Here is a 15,251-nt window from a genome sequence, read left to right as displayed (position 1 = left end):
GAAAAGTTAAATTTTTCGAAAATATTTTTTTAATGTCGTTTTCGAAACTTTGTTTTTTGGAAAATTATCTTTTTTGAATTATTTTTAATACTTTTGTTTGGTAAATAATTTATTTTAAAGTATTTTTTTTCGAAAATATGTTTTTTTCAAAACTATTTTTTTCGAAATTTTTTTATTTTGAAATTTTTTTTATTTTTGTTTGAGATAACTTTATTTTTTAAATGTTTTTTTCTCTTAATTCTTTATGTTATTTTTATCGTAAGGAATTTTTCAAAAAATTAATTTTTTTTTCAAATAACTATACCTAAATTTTTTTTTGAATTTTCAAAAATATTCATATATGTATGTTCCAAACTTTTTCTTGTGAATTTGCTTAATTTACTGCTGAGTCACCCAACAATGACCCCTGTCAGTGGCACTTTGACACTTCGCGCGCAATTACACAAACACTATACACATACATATGTACAAACAAACATACATATGTACATATATGTATGAAAACATTCAGGCACTTGGCAATGTTGACAGCTTGACAGCGTGGCTAAATGGTGACAACCGCCGTTGTTGCTGAATGTGAAATCAATTGAACTTTTAAATTTATTGCTCCATTCATTTATCACTAACACACGCGCACACAGCCTGACATACTACATATGTTTGTATGTATGTTTGGACTACACTTGCATACGCTTGTTTATTCGTGTAGTGATATTTATAATTAATAATAAGCATATATTTTATACTATTTGTTGCTGTTGTTGTTGTAAATTTTCTGCTGCTGCTGCTGCTCTACTGCACTTCGACTACAGCCAACCACCGCAAAGGGTATTCACACACAATTTAACACTGCAATGGAAAAATATTGAGCAAATTATACAGTTATCAGCATTAATTGTCGATAATTAAATAATTTATAAAAACAAAAACACAAATAAACTAAACTTAATGCGCTTACATAAATGCACACTGTGCATTGTTGTTGTTGCACGATATTAATTATACAATGTAAATATTTGTAATGTCAAATCAATTTATGGCATTCCTAGTTTAATGCGCCCGGGGACCACCACCAAGCCGCCGCTGGGCTGTAGTAAGCCATGCTAAAGCTTATTGCTCCAACATTAAAAGCTAATAGCACTTGGCGCTTAATGAACTAGCGCGCTGTGCAGTCGTAAATGTCATCAGAAATTCCAGCTTAGCCACACCTGTCCCCGCCCCCCCGCGCTCAAGTCTTTGTGCGCCACGGCGTTTGCGCTTCGTGTTTAATTCAAAGGCAATAAAAAAATAATTATTCAATTAGATTAATAGTGAAATAAATTTATAAATTTATTACATTGCCAATATGGTGGTGGGGCGAAAAGCAGGTGAGCGCGCGCAGCAAGTAAAACAAATGCTTATAATAACAGAGAGAAAGAGTGAGTGCTTAAGGCTAAGTGCATAGTGAAATATTGAGGAAAGATATGGCAAGTTATGTTGCTGGACTTTTATCGATATTAAAATTCCTAAAGCAGCTGTCAAAGTATAAAATTTCCCAACGGGATAGGTGTGAAAGTATACAATTTCCTGGAGGGATAGCTGTCAAACCGACAGGCAATTCATAGAGATGTGATTATCACGTCAGCTGTCAAAGTATATGTATAACTTCTCAGGGTTATAGCTGTTCAGCTATCAGTGGAATTCCCTAGGGAGATAGTTGATCATAGACGTATTGCTGTCAAATCAAATGTCATGATGTGACATTTCTTAGAGGTGTCGTTCTTAAGCCAGCTGTCAAAACATATAACTTTTTAGGGTTATAGCTGTTCAGCTACCAGTAGAATTCCCTAGGTAGATGGCTGCCAAAATATATAACTTCCTTTCTTAGAGGGACAGCTGTCAAATTAACTATCAAAGTATAAAATTTCCTGGAGGGACTACTGTTAAGACAGCTATGTTGATATATAATGATTTCTTGGAGGGACAGCTGTCAAACCAGCTCTCAAAGTAGATACTTGAGTTTGACATTTGTGTTCGGTATGCTTTCGAAGGACTTTTTAACGAGATAAGGCCAACTAGGGTGAAAGCATTTTACTAAATACCAGTCAGTTATGTTTTGACGCCTTCAAAATTAGTCATTGTCAGCATTTTAAGAGATAATTTGAAATCCTTTTAATCACTTTTTCTCTAGTCTTTTGGCAGTACCCAAAATATAAACCGAAATGTGAAAATTCAGTCTCTAAAAAAAAATGAAGTCCGCCAATACTTATACTATACCAGCAAAACTTTTTCTCAGCAAAAAGTCGGACTTTGTCTAATATAGTCAACCTCAGTCGCGAAAACTTTCTAAAACAATACATAAACTCATTCACCATTCCAAAACCCTAGAAAACTCTACAAAATCCCACTTGCTACCTTCTTTACCTTATCGCACTTCATCGCTCCACTATGCACATAGCCTTAAGTCGCGCACGTTTAATCGCATGCACAGCGCATGCCAAACTTGTTGCCTTCGCGAATTATCATAAAATCACGATACACTGTAGTGTCAGCACCTCTGTGTTGTGTACTAGATGCACAGATCTGAAGCGGGTCCCTCATAAATATTCAACCGCAATGGGGATTACATTAATTTTTCCATTTGCTTTTTAGTTCGAATGTGCTTTTTTCAATCCAATAAACCATAGGCAACCGCGGCACCCATAATGATTTTTGCTATTTACTATACTTTCGCATATATTTGTTGTATTTGTTGCCGTGTGAAATGCATAAAATGGTTGACAATTATAAAATTAATTGTTTTAAAGTAATTGCAGTGCGAGGTGTTGGAGGTGAAAATTGGTTGTCGCATTAAATGAATGAATGAACAAAATGTTGCAAGTATTTAAAAGTAATTACACCTTTAATCCGCATTAGCGGCAAATGACTTATTTTGAGCGTTTGTAGTGAGAGAATATAATATTATTGGCTTAATGCTAATGAAATCTTAGAAAAATTGTAAACAGAGGACATTATTTGAGCTTAAAACTTATGAAGTCTGAGACAGAAAGAATTGGTTGAAGATTGGTCGGTAAAACCTACACGAATATGGATCTTGTGTAAAGCTGGAAAAATAGTGAAAGGCAGATAGTTTGAATAATTGAGTATCGCTGCCAATTCGATTTATTTTTTTAAGATTGAGAGGGAAAGTGGTTGGCAGAGATAAGAATGTAAATAGAAATATGATTGAATAAGATATTGACGGAGAGGTAGAGACAAAGGTATTGAATGTGATAGATATAGAGATGAAGATAGATACAGAGAACGAAATAGTGAAAGAGATTGGGATAGATTTAGATGGAGATGGCGATGGAGATTTAGATAGATATAGATATAGATATAGATATAGATATAGATATAGATATAGATATAGATATAGATATAGATATATATATAGATATAGATATAGATATAGATATAGATATAGATATAGATATAGATATAGATATAGATAGAGATAGAGATAGTGCATACTGGATAGGGGATCTGCGTTCTTTGCTTCCCGAACTTGTTGGGAGTGAAGTCAAAAGCTATAAACCATACAGGTATATATACTTTTTGAGCAAATTTAGTCAAGTCATAAACCTATTTGTATGGAGGTGATAATAGTTACTATTACTTTATGTTCCACCTTCAAATGGTTTAAAAAAATCTACATTTTTCCTTCCTCCCTTACACTTTCTTTTTACTTAAAATATCAAACTCACTTTCGTCAGTATTTTATTGTTAAAACTCACCACTTGCAAATTAGTTAAAATCCACAATTCCTTCGGCTGTAGTGACAATAATTTCCATATATAGGATATAATGAAAATCACATCCATTATTACATATTTAGCAGCGCACAAATCATTTCGTTGATAATAATTATTTTAACACTGAAAAATTTGTATTTTTCATATAAACAGGTGAGCACAAAAAATTAAAAATCACAAAATTTTTTAGTTAAACTTTATTTGGGATATCGTGGAGGTTAAAATCCTGGAAAAGTGATAGGAAAAATTATTTTTTCGACTTTTTTCACTTTTTTAAAATTTGTTTTGCACAAATATTTCTTTTTTGGGAAAAGTAAGCTAAAATTAAAAAACCAAAAATTATGAAATTTTTTCTAAATTGTATTAATTATTTTTTATTTTATTAATTGTTTTTAATTTTATTGTATTTTTTTATGTTATAAAATTTTTTTAATGTAGTTTTTTAGTTTTTTTTTTGGAATACCAAGCTAAATTAAAAAGTAATTTTAGTTTTATTAAAATTTTTGAGTGTATTTTTAAACTTTTTTTTGTGTTTTTTATGAAAAGTAAGCACTTATGATTAAAAAAAGATAATACAATTTTTTTTTGAAATTGTTTTTATCTTATGAAATTTATTCAATATATTTTGTTTTTTTTTATTTTTTTCTACTATGTTTCATTTCTGTTATTTTTAAATATTTTTAATTTTAATAAAATTTTTTTCAGTTTACTTTTTTTTAGGGATAAGCAAGTCAAATTAAAACGTTAATTGAATTTTATTAAGAATTTTCAATGTACTTTTACACTTTTTGCGCTTTTTTTATAAAAATAAGGAAAAACTGTTTTCAAAAAATATTTTTAAAAATTTGCTGAATTGTTTCGATCTTATAAATTTTCATTTTTTAATACATTTTTTCAATGTATTTTATTTTTTTTACTATTATTTCGTCCTCTTATATTTCTTACTTTTAAATTTTTTTAATTTCATTACATTTTGGGAAAAGCAAAAAAAAATTCAACATTTTTTCATTGTAGTTTTAAACTTTTTTTGGAGTTTTTTTGCGAAAATTAAGATAAAATTATTTAAAAAAAAATTGTTAAAATAGGTATATTATTTCGTATAATTTTTTCCATTTTTTTTATAATTTTTGTTCAGTGTATTTTAATTGTTTTTGTTAAAATTATTTATTCCTTTATTTTAAAAATATCTTATTTATTTTTTTATTTTTTTTTTATTTCTTTTTTTTATATATTTATTACTATTTTAATTTTTTTCTTCTGTAATTTGTTATCAAATATTTTTGTGGCACTTCACACATTTCAAATATTTCGCATAAATTCCATACAATTACGTTGGCATTTATGTAATTTGTTGTTGCATGCATAATAATCAAGCGAGTTTCCTTTTTACGAGTATTTTGTATATTTCTTTCTCTGTTTTTCTAAATTTTGGTAAAATTCACTTTCCTAACATGTCAATATTTTCTACAAGAAAATGTCATACTTCAAAAAAAAAGTAAGAAGAAGAAGAGAGAAATGCAAGTGCGACTCCAATGGGCGTTAGAAAATGTAGTATTTCCTTAATTAGCAAACTATTGACCAATGAGTGCATATTAATTACAAATAAATATACTGTAAGTGCACAACACGCGCCAAACTAATGATCGAGAGCAACAACAATAACAACAATATGCGTAGTATCGCTTTATCGAGCAAGTAAAGGCAGAAGGCAATGTAATGTGAAGGGGAGGTGAAAAAATAAATATTTAATATCAAAAAAATGTAAATACAAAATGTTGCACAAAGATTCCAAAAATTTTAATTATTTAAATTAAATTAATTTAATAAGCGCACTTTTTCTATATAAAACACCATCAAAACTTTTGCTTGTATTCCTCGCTATAACTTATTTATTTGCCGTTACACGATAAAACAACACGAAACATTTGAAATCGCAATTGAACTATCACACCGCTTCGACGAGATCGTTTGAACGCCGCGCAATATCTATATATTCTGTGTATATGGACGAGTAGGCTAGGCGCGGCTAAAGTTTGATAACTAGTGAGCTAGTGCGTTGTATAGCTATAGAGCGGCGCTTAGTGGCGCTTCGTACACAGCGCTGACAGTTGGAACAAAGATCGCGCGCCAGTCAGCGAACGACAGCACGAACGCGCAACCGAGCGTTTTAGCGCTATAAACTTAATGTAGAATTTCGACGAACGCCTGCTATGGCCGAATGATGCGCTATTTGCGCTAAAGTGGTATGCGTAAGCGCCTAACTGCGTAGACTTCGTGCGCTGCACGATATAAAACATTTTAAGCTTAGTCGCTGTAGCGTTGCGTTCGTGTCAGACAAGTGACGCCAGATGTCGATTGGTGTGCGCGCAGCTAAGCGCTGCGTGGTAGTATATGTGCGCGCGCGCTTGTATTGCCCTTTGATAGCCAGCGCGCTCAAACGAAAAATCTACCGTGCGCAATACGCGCGTACATGTGTGAGTGTGCGAAAAACCGCAAAATAACTGAAAATGATATGCGCTTTGAGGCGCCGCACCTTACGAGACACAGCGCTGCGCGTATATGCGAAGCGGGGTAAGAGGCGCGCGCGATCTTGAGACCTTTTTGCCAAACCGCAGACTATAACAGTTTCAAAGCGTACAGCACAGCGCTCAAGCGTTAATAAGAAGTAGAAGCCAGTCTTATAAAATACACACACACTTATACACACGTACGCTTAACCTAAATTTTCTGCAATTAAACGATAAACGCACGCGACACGCTTGTGTAAGTCAACGCGCTTAAGCTTATTGCATTTCAAAAATATAATTTGTTACTAATTTGTACGTTTAACATGCGGCGACACATACTCATCTCACTTGCTGCTGTACACTCCGCTTGCTGCTCAGCTCTTTTTGCTTGAACTTGTTAATTTTTATTTTTGCTCTTACTTTCTTCGTATTTTTATCGCTCTTTTCGCGCGCGCGCGCTCTTCCCTCGTCTGTTGCGGCTCGCAGCGCTAGCAGACGACAACTAATTAAAATCTTGCGCTTATTCGTCTGCAAGCGAATGCTAATCAACACTTGAAAACCAACGGCTTTCGTCTTTTTGTTGTTATAAGCAAAGTGGGAGCGCGTCTTTGAGATCGCGAGCTAAATAATTACTTAAGCGCGTACGCGCGCTTTTGAGTTCAGCAGAATTAAAGAAATAAATCAATAAGACGCTCTACAAAACAGCGCTGCAATCTCAAACCTTTCACGTCACTTTTCACCTACTTTCGTATCAATTTCGTCATAAAGCGTATTTTAGGCATATTTTTTATTTAATTTTTCACAGAGTTGTACTGAGCGCAAAGCTCACATATGCGAGCGGGCTTATAATATACTACAGAAAATAAAAATCGGGTTTTGTTATTAACTCCTTTAACTTTTTTTTGCTTCTTCTTTGTCTATGATATCACAAGCGCGATCGCAGTGAAATGCTTGAAAATGAGCTAGAAACGAAAAGATTTAGACAATAGTTCGACAAGCTGTTTATCAACGACTGGAAGCCTACTGCCAGTACAGAGTTTTTGTATCATTCTTCGAAGATTTATTGAAATCGTTTCGATGATAAAACACCTAATCAAAAGATCTAAATAATAATCCATCATTAAGCTCAAATATTGTATATGAAATTATATCAGAGTTTCGTAGTCTTGAAGTAGAATTTTCGTACTCGTCAAACCGAAATTGAAACTCTCTATGATTAATCAAACCTTGGCGAGTCTAGGAAACGACTGCTATAAATTCGGTGATCATTGCAGTGTGGCGCATCTAAGAAGCGACTGGTATAATTTCAATGATCACTAAAAGATCCAAAAGCAATACCAACTAGCTACCACTCTAATGAGGCATCCACATATCAACCATATTGTATTAAGCTTAAGTGGTGATATTCGTTGTTGCTTGTTAACGAGAGCGCTGAGCACAAATTCAATGTATAGAGAAGTGACGAATCGAACACGACCATGCTTGCTTTTAGTTTTGGTAATTTATATATGTTTTAATTGCAAGCTATTGTTGAAATTGCCTTGCTGGCTTCATTGTTTCATTTTGTGCCTCTTATCACTGTAATTTTTTTTCGTTTTAAGTATTTTTTACTTTTGCTATTCAGCTTAGTTGCCGAGTGCGCTCTCTTATTTACAACTTAAACTACACTTACATACGCTTATAATTCTTCCACTTTTACACTTAGTTTGTTTATACTATACTCTCGAAGACGGCAGCCAAAGCGTCTCACAATTATTTATCAACAACTGTAACTAAGTAAAGTGATTGCAGGTCTTTTTTAAAGAAACTAAGTAATACAAAAATATATTAATATATATTGTATAAGCTTGTATTTAGTATAAATGCTGTTTTGCATTAAATGATTATGAGCACAGCGTTGCCAGACTATATTGAAACACGCGAAAGGCGTGCACATTTCCACAGCAATAGTGTAAATGCTTCAAAACTTCAGAATAAATTTTTTATATAATGTATTTTCGATTAATATTAGATCAGTATATGTAGGTATAGAAGCCATAGTATACATACTTCTGAGGAATGCAGGAAGCTACAAACGTTGAAGATGCCATAAATGTATGCCGTTAAGTTTTATCCCATAAAAGTGAGGAAGAGTTAAATTTGGTGTATATAATAGGTATCTTAACACAATTCACCCTAAACACTCCTAAATCAGGCGAAAATAGAAGAAGTAGAGAAGAGTAGTTGAGAAAGGAGCCAATCTCGGCTGAGCTTGGTCCTGCGAATAAATTCTTAACGGCGGCCCCGTAGTTCCAGTCGGAGTTAGGATTTAGTACGTAGTTGTACTATTACGCAAGTTCAGCATGGTATTATAATACATATTGGGCGTGGTCCCGAAAGAGGTACAGTATGAATCGTTCATGTCGTCCAGGACTGACGGTATGTATGAAAGATCGATCCAAAACTACTAAATCATGTTGATCCAACTTCATCTTAGCTCATGTTCGCCTATTGCTAACCACCGATGGTCCTTTCTGACCCTTCGAACTGTGACGTAACAGTCAATATTTCGGAAACCCACTTACAAATATCTACATCAACAAGATCATTGTAAGCCTTTATGCAGAGCTGCTCGAGTGTTTGACATTTAATTTATCTAGCCGAGACTTATAATTGAGCTTACACAAGGCTTCAAATCGATTTTAGGAAGCTGAGTTTTTAATTTTAAATAAGAAACATAATCATTTCTGTAGATAAGAAATCAGATAATAAAAAAGGTACTATAACATACACATATCATTTATCCGATAGTCCTTGACACCGTTCAAGAACCGCATTCATATCTGCACTATAAGCGAGTACATACATATTGTGTCGTTCACTAAGTAATTTCGTTTGATTTCGTTCCGTCAAACTCGATGTTGAGGATGTACCACCTTTTGGAAGGTCTCTTGAGGTCGATGTGAATAAAATAAAATAGTTGATCGATGCAAATCGTCGAACACAAATTCGAGAGATTGTTGAAATATTCAATTTGTCTAACCCGAATGTTTCCAAGCACATGAAACAGGGATTAATTTCGAAGCTTGACATATGAGTTTCTCATGTTTGTCCAGAACGAAATTTGCTTCTACGCATTAACGACTGTGATTGTCTTACCAAACTTCAAGAAAATTATCCATTTTTGAAGCGTTAGTGGCAACGAAAAGTGGTTTCTTTATAAGAATGTAAAGCGCAAGAGATCTTGGTCTAAAAAGGATGAACCACCTCAAACCACTTGAAGACCAATTGTCACCAAAAATTGTTGTGTTTGTATGTTTGGTGTGATTTCAAAGAGATCGTTTGCTTTTGCCCGACAATACCACAATTAATTCTGAAGTGTATTGTGATCAGCTGGACCAATTGAGTGATGCACTTAAACAGGAGAGGCCAGAATTTATCCATAGAAAAGGTCATAAAAGTTTGATGACTCGCTAAAGACTTAAATGGCTTGAGCTACCACAGCCGGTCTTTGTACATGTTTTCAAATCAGGACGTCAAACCCCACTTTATGAGGGTGGAAAATAAATAATATATAATTTCACAAAATATTTTACACAATAACAACATCGGGTTTATTTTGCACTAAAAAAAAGTAATTTAATTCTTTTTTTTGTTTTTATTTTTATTGTTGTTATTGAATCTTTGCCTTTTCAACACGGCGCTCTGCGCGCAAGTGACGACATTCCCCAGCCGCTAGTTGCCACAGCGCTTTTGCTCGCGCTGCTAATGCCGTTGTTGTTGTTGTTGTTGTTGTTGTTATTGCAACAAGTTATGCTCGTAATTAAAATATTGCACTTGTTTTTCCGATCCTCAATCATCGACGTCAGCAAAGCAACAGCGAAAAAAACGTGTGTGTGTGTGTGTGTGTGCATAGCGGCCGGTGCTTGGCTTGTGGCAAAGAGCAGGGAGCACCCAGTCGTGTGGCGACATTGTCAGCGGCGGCGGTGTGTTGCAACAAACTTGGAAAAATGCTGACAGCAATAGCCAGCCGTTGCACCAACAGCAAAAACAAAAATAAAAAAACACAGCAGCAATAACAGCAACAACAACATGGCAAGCATCAACAACAACAAGACGGCAACGCCACTTGCTTGCTGAGGTGCAACAGCATTTGGTTGTGGTAAAAATCGAAAACTCGTTCATCGGAATTTTCTAATAAACGACGGACACGACGAGCGGCGTTCGAGAGTATTGAGCAAAGATCTGCTGATCGCCAGCAATAAGTTGTTGTTGCTGGTTTTTTTAAGCTGAATTTTGCGCAGCGGCAGTTAGAGGTGAACGTGCGGCAGCTGCAGTAGTGTGCAGTGCGTGGAACATTCCAAGGCACGCAATAATTTTAATAAGCACCTGGTTGCGCTTGTTGCTGCTGTTGTTGTTGTTGTTGTTGTTGCTATTTGTGTTGTGCTACGCTGTTGCTAAGTTGTTCATGCAAAACCGGCAATCACATAATTCTGTGTTTGAGATTTTGTATTTTTTGTTGTTGTAATTTTTTGCTTTTGTTTTTGTTTTTTCTTCTTGTTTTTGCTTTTGTTTTTGTTTGGTGTTTCTTCTTTTTTTTGTTTTTGCTTTTTTTCTTGTTTTTAGTTTTTGTTGTTTTTTAGGCGATGGAAAATTTTTACTCCAAATCAGAGCGCAAAAGTTGTTCAAGGCCGTAGGAGATACGAAAGAAAATGCAAAAAAAAAAGAAGAAGAAAAAACAAAACAGAAACAGGAAAATAGTGTTCGTCGAAGAAGAAGAAGAACTGCATTCCTATTGACATACATTGTAGTTAGATGCGAGTACTTCTTTGCTATTTAAAGATCGGTTGCACTAACTTTGCACTGGGCAACAAGAAACTTGCGAATATTAACTTAGACAAGGTCTTGCTTTTAGATAAAGTTTAATTTCTTAGCAACTAAGGAACGCCTGAGGCCCTAAAATTAAGTAATGTTGTCGCCAAAACTGTTTAAAAATTATTTGTACGACGAAAAAAGTTCTAGTAGTTCCAAATCACCTTTAAAGGACCCACTGATGATACTGCCTTTGACAGTGTTTTGTTTGCTCAAAGTCAGTATTACAGGCCAAGCGTACACCCAAACCATAACAAACCTTTTCGTTAACGTAGAAATTTTTATGTCGAGATCTGAGCCTGGATAAACCAGTTAGTATTCACCTACTCACAGAGTCGGCCAAATACAATTTACTATTTTGGGTATAAATTTGTAAAGAAAATTAGCCAAAATGCCACCCCAAAATTGCCTAGCTTGCCTATGTAGGCCCGTTCTAAACCAGCCGGCACCTGATTAACACTTCTTATTGCCCTCTCGACTATCAACCGTATGAGATCCAGTGTAAATTTAAGGACCAGAGACTATTCTAAAGAAGCAACTTGATGTTTAAGGTTATGTTCAAAAAAATGATAGTATAGATACTTTTCATAAATCCAATTCTTTGTTAGATTATACCTAAAAAAGCAAACTTCCTCTCCAGCCCTAGGTCGAGCTACGGTGAAAGCTTCGATTAAGAATCAGTGTTCCAGACATCGACCTGAAATTTTGCAAGAAGTAGCCCATTTGTCGGAACCCCCACTGATCGATCCGAATCAGTTCCCTTGTAAGAAAAACTATTTCATTTGACGCTGTAACTTCACGAAATTTGGCATAGACAATTATCCAAAGTATTGTCACAATCTCCAAAGACATTTTTCCGATCGGTAAACTATAGCATATAGCTTTAATATAAGCTAAACGATCGGCATCAAGTATTTATATGGAAAACTTTTTTCCCTAACAAGGTTTCTTCACGAAATGTGGCATAGATTACGATCTCAGGCATTACTACATTCTCCAAAAATATCTATATAAAAACATTCCGGTTCGCCAGTTCTCTATATGTATTCATCGTAATATTTTTGTTCGAAAATACTTGCGTATGAACTTTCTTATAACCTCTTGGTTTCTATTATTCGGTAAATATGTCTATTAAGATTTACTCAGACTGAAAAATTATGATCGAGTAACAACAAATGGTTTTCCGGCTTTTTAGATCGCTCTAACCGGTCCACAAGTTACCCCTTAGCACTGCAATCGCTCTCAAATTCACATTCCGTTGCGTAGTTGACGCGATCGTCACACTGACACAAAGCAGATACAATTTTTTCAAGAACAAGTAAGGAAGCGCTAAGTTCGGGTGCGACTGAACAACTCATACTTTCATAGAGATTACTCACATTTGACCGATATTTGCGGTATAAAGTCACCTGTTAAGAATATGGGAGCTAATTCAACATTCCAATATTCAACACATTTTTGACACAGACATACTATTGTCAGGAAGAGATTATTAACTGAATTTCAATTATATGTCTCTCACATTGACCGATATTTGCGGTAAAAAGTCAACTATAGGAACTGGGGTCTAAATATTCGTTACTTAAGGGCTCGAGCTGTTTTTTTTTCGATTTGGATAATTTTTGGCCATAGCTTTAATTAAATTCTTCTTCGTCGTTTTCCGACAGTGAAAGTTATATGTTATATGGGAAGAAGGCGTGGTTGCAGTCCGATTACGCCCATTTTTGGACTGTGAAATGGGAATGTCAAAAGAATGTCATGTACCAAATTTGGTGAAACCCAACCGGACGGATCTCGAGATATGTTGTTTCCTAAAAATGGGCGGTGCCACGCCTATCGTTAAAAACTTCCCCAGCTCCTACAAAGCTCTCTCATGACATCTCGGGGGTAAAATTTAATGTTTCTGACGTAATTAGTTATTGATTTATCGCGTTTTAAGTGGTTTTGAACAGTACCGTTATATGGGGAGTGGGCGGGGTTATTAACCGATTTCATCCATTTTCACACTGTCGAGAGGAGTTTTTATAGTCTTTACGTTAGGCGAATTTGGTTCTTGTAGCTGTAGTGGTCTAGGAGATATGTACCCTAAACCTAATAAAGGGCGGGGCTACGCCTACTTTTTCAAAATTTTCACCCTACAACCGTTAGTTGAACAAAACTATAATACTCTGTAGCAACATCTTGCAAGAGTTTAAAAATTATTGTATAAAAAACTCAAAAAAAATTGTGACGCACTAAAAACAATAACAAAATATGGCGACACTGTAAAAACGACAACAAAGCAAAGCAAAAAAAAAAAATTATAGAAAACATATATACAAACAAGTTGAAGATATTCAAGATATTTATTGCTATTGATTATTATTGTTGTTCTTGTTTATAATATGTGTTTTAAGCACTGGTGTTGTTGTTGTTGCTGCTGCTGCTCGTAGCGTTTTAATTTGCGCGACGCGGCTGTTATTAGCATTTCAATAACTTCAATGTTCAACACAAAACATTAGTGGATTTCTTAGATACATTTTTGTTTGGAATTTTTGGCGTTTTTGAAGACTCTACAACGTGTGCGCTTGTGTGTGTATGTGTGTGTGTGTGTGCTTTGTCGTATTTCTTTGCTGCTTTGTCCGAAATGCTTCAGGCTTTGGCTACAAGTTGCTGAAGTTGGTTTGCCTTGTCCGTTCAACGGCACACACAAACACTGACAGCCATTTTTACACATACACACACGCACACATACATATGTGTGTGTGTTGTATTACATGCATGACACTTGCGCACGATCGACTGGCTTTGCCAAGCAAATAAACAAAGCGGAAAAACAACTTTTTTTAATTAATGCCTTAATTTAATTATTGTATTATGCTTTAGTGGCGCATTTTAGCTGCCGAAGCGAGAGCAGTTTTGCATACATTTTTTTCACTTTTCGGTGATCTAATTTCAATTTTTTTATTTTTTAGATTTTTTTTGTTGATTAAAATAATTTTTTCGCACACTTTTTGGTTAGAAAAATTTGTTAAAAAAGTGGGAATGGATGCGCAATTTCTAAAGAAATAAAATTTTACAAAAACTTTTGTTTTTTAAATAAAACTTCCAACACTCCCTATAAGATCATAAAACTTCACGGTTTATATTTTTGATTTTTTTGAAATTTTATTTATTTTTTTTTGATTTTTTTGAAATTTTTTTTTAATAATTAACTGATTTTGAAGTTGAATTATATTATTTTTTATTTTTAATTTTAACTTAATTTTTTTTACCACTTTTATATACAAATATTTGTATACATGCTGATTTATATATACAATTTTTGTATATATGTACTCAAATACATACATATATATCAACTTTTCTTCAATTTCTTTCAATTTCCACCGAAATCTTCCGCGTTCATAATTTTAAACTCGCTTGTCGCGCGTCGTCAACTATTCGGCCGTACTTTCTTCGCAGCTAGCCAAGGCTCCGTGTGTCCGGCCTTTCGTGTCCGTCTCGTATCGATCGATCGATTGGTCGTTGGTTACGTTACGCTACGCTACAGTGATTTGATCGGGCGCTACGTTTGGCCAGATCAAAACGCTACTACGCGCACGCACTCACTTTTTCGCCTTAGACCGAACACTTTTTGTTGTTGTAATTTCTTTTTTTTTTTGCTACAATACAAATATTTACTATGTATTTTATTTTAGTATTTGTTGCTATTTATTGTTTTTTATCTTATTGGTTTTTTTCGTTCGCTTTCAGCTGCAACCGCATACGTTTTAAACTTGACTCGAGCTCGAGCGTCGCAGTCTCATACACTTCGTGCTTTGTTTTGCTACTAAACTTGGTCCAGCCCCAGTTCGCAACGACCAGCGCAACGCCAGCCGTCAATTGCCGTTCAGCGCTGTTTGGTATTTGGTTTCAGCTGCGAGGCGATGCCAACACCGTCAACGACGACAACGACGACAGCCGCAACGCAGCGCCGAAGCTCATTTGTTTAACCACGACAGCAAAGTCGCCGCGTTGCTGTTGTAAACGCAAATGCCGTTGTTGTTGTTGATGCGAGTCAGAGCAACAAACCAGGCGACAACAGCAACATCAACAGCGCATTGGCAGCAGCTGCCGCTGTGAGCAACAGGCTTCAACG

General features: G+C 34.9%; 1 long non-coding RNA gene across 1 annotated transcript; it reads right to left on the bottom strand.

Moving 5' to 3' along the window:
* Positions 1-355: 355 nt before the first annotated feature.
* On the bottom strand, positions 356-14,945 carry LOC126752379 (uncharacterized). Its single transcript, XR_007665991.1, has 3 exons — positions 14,462-14,945; positions 3,756-3,999; positions 356-849 (listed from the first exon to the last, which is right to left on the bottom strand). It is a non-coding gene; the product is annotated as an uncharacterized LOC126752379 (long non-coding RNA).
* Positions 14,946-15,251: the final 306 nt, after the last annotated feature.

The sequence above is a fragment of the Bactrocera neohumeralis genome, chromosome 3, assembly GCF_024586455.1.
Source record: "Bactrocera neohumeralis isolate Rockhampton chromosome 3, APGP_CSIRO_Bneo_wtdbg2-racon-allhic-juicebox.fasta_v2, whole genome shotgun sequence".
Taxonomy (NCBI): domain Eukaryota; kingdom Metazoa; phylum Arthropoda; class Insecta; order Diptera; family Tephritidae; genus Bactrocera; species Bactrocera neohumeralis.
The sequence above is the reverse complement of the archived record's forward strand: the minus strand, read 5'-3'. Positions and strand labels throughout refer to the sequence as shown.